The 2406-nt window shown below is 44.9% G+C and overlaps 1 pseudogene; it reads left to right on the plus strand.

Moving 5' to 3' along the window:
• The first annotated feature begins 1234 nt into the window (after positions 1-1234).
• Positions 1235-1355, plus strand: LOC136642578 (5S ribosomal RNA; annotated as a pseudogene).
• The last annotated feature ends 1051 nt before the right edge of the window (positions 1356-2406 follow it).

Here is a 2406-nt window from a genome sequence, read left to right on the forward strand (position 1 = left end):
TACTATAGAGTCCCAAGGATCCACTGGTGTGACATTCTATAGAGTCCTAATTTAGCCTTCTTGGGGATAATATTGGAATGGAGTTGGGGCTCAAAGGCTAAAAAGGCACACTTTAGGGTCGTTAACTTCATCATCTTCAAAGTCAGAGTGGGGACTCCAAGGATTATTTTCAAGTTCAGACAGGCTCATGTGGGAGAAACAGGTTCCTAAAGTATTCTGGTCCCAAGCCATTTGAAAACTCTGTCCCCCATGGTCCTGAACCAGATCTCTCTCTCTCTCTCTCTCTCTCTCTCTCTCTCCCCTCCCATGGCTGCCATTTGCCCTGGGGAAAAATTGCCAGGCACCAAAACAAACTTTTTCGCTTTATCAAATAACAGCCACAGGAAAGCCCAATCCTGATCAGAGCTGGGGGGACAGGTAAAGAGATCAAGGCCCATTCCCCTCATGTCATGGTCCTGATCTAGATCTATGGGCTCCATGTGGCTGCTAATTACATTTGAAGAAGTACTGCATTGAGATGTTACTGATACGGGAAGAAATTGTGGGGAAGCAAAAACCATATTATTGATCTGGTTACATATAAAGCAGTCAGCAGAATGGTTTGCATTCAGTTCCTGAGGGTTTCCCCATACAGGAACTGGTCAATTTCACTTGCATATGGGAGTGGCAGTCAGTTATTGCTTTCCTCCTTGCAGTGTCATGTAGAAGTGCAATGTTGCTTCCACATAACAATAGATAAAACATGTTTTGGGGACTTAGCAGACTGACTTCCCCCTTCTCCCTTCCTGTTTCTCTTATAGCCTGCTGTATCTGGGCCTATACCTCTCAAATAAGATAGACCTGCAATGCTAAGAATAATCCGTATCTGTGATGACTGTGCTGATACACCACTTTTTACATCATTAATGGAGTATTCTCTTATTCAGTACATGTGCTGCTTTAATCATAGGGAAAGTACAGCTGGACCACAGGTAGGTGACATTATTGTCTGAACCATCCATAAATACTGCATGAATGAGAACCCCTTTCAGACTGTACTGTAATAGTGGACCCATCCAGGACTACAAGCATGTCCGTGCACATGCTAGCAAACACTGTGCTTTTTAGCCCTGCCTCTGCTCCTGGGAAAAGCATTGGTCTGACAAGACAAACACTTGGGAGACTGGAGGGGCACACCTAATTGGCTTGCCAGTGGCAGAAAGCTGGCCGCTAGACATGTTGTAACCATGGATGGGCCCACAGTTGTAATGTATCCTGTACATGCCCAATCTCATCTGATCTCAGAAGCTAAGCAGGGTCAGGCCTGGTTAGTACTTGGATGGGAGACCGCCTGGGAATACCAGGTGCTGTATGCTTATACCATAGTCTTTCGAGACTGAAGGTTGCCAACCACTAGTGTGTGATTGTATTGTATTGGCAACCTTCAGTCTCGAAAGACTATGGTATCGCGCTCTGAAAGGTGGTTCTGGCACAGCGTCTAGTGTGGCTGAAAAGGCCAATCCGGGAGTGACAATCCCTTCCACACTGGGAGCAAGTGCAGTCTGTCCCTGGTCTGTCTCCCTGGCTATGGGCCTTCCTTCTTTGCCTCTTAGCCTCAGACTGTTGGCAAAGTGTCTCTTCAAACTGGGAAAGGCCATGCTGCACAGCCTGCCTCCAAGCGGGCCGCTCAGAGGTCAGGGTTTCCCACTTGTTGAGGTCCATCCCTAAGGCCTTCAGATCCCTCTTGCAGATGTGTGTGTGTGTGTGTGTGTGATAATCCCATACTAGTGTGTGATAGTGTGTGACATAATAGTGTGTGATAATCCCATACTAAACACTCCATCTGGACATACTCCAAATCTATATTCATATTACTTCTATAAAATACAAGTTTTGGTTCTTCCTGATGATTCACTGACGAAAGATTTCTGGTAGTGTCACTCCAATCGAGAAGGCTCCCTGCACGTGAGACCGGAGTAGAAGCCAATCGCTCCTGATTGACACACGCCCTTCTTTGACAGTGTTTATGGCAATCATTCATGCGCCTCAGCCCTCCAAGATGCCATTCATACAGCTGTATGACATCCAAAATACCCAGGGTCTAATAAGCTTGAGCTTTCCCTCCATATAAATAATTTAATCAGATTAATGACATTGTTCTACCTGAGGGATTCTGTAATTAGTAGATTACTGAAGCATCAAACCAAGCTATCTCCCATTAGCACCTGGAGGAATTCCTGTTGTCTTCGTTGGTGGAACGGAATACGAATATTTCTGTCATGCAGACTGTAAAGATAATAAGCCACTGGCATTTTGTAAGCTATATAAATCCATGATTTCACATTAAATATTTAAAGCACAGGGGGTGTTATTTGTTAGGGTACTGATAAAAGGCGTTCAAGCATTTCAGCTTCCTTTCTTTTTTTT

Source organism: Tiliqua scincoides, chromosome 2 (genome assembly GCF_035046505.1).
Source record: "Tiliqua scincoides isolate rTilSci1 chromosome 2, rTilSci1.hap2, whole genome shotgun sequence".
Taxonomy (NCBI): Eukaryota; Metazoa; Chordata; class Lepidosauria; order Squamata; family Scincidae; genus Tiliqua; species Tiliqua scincoides.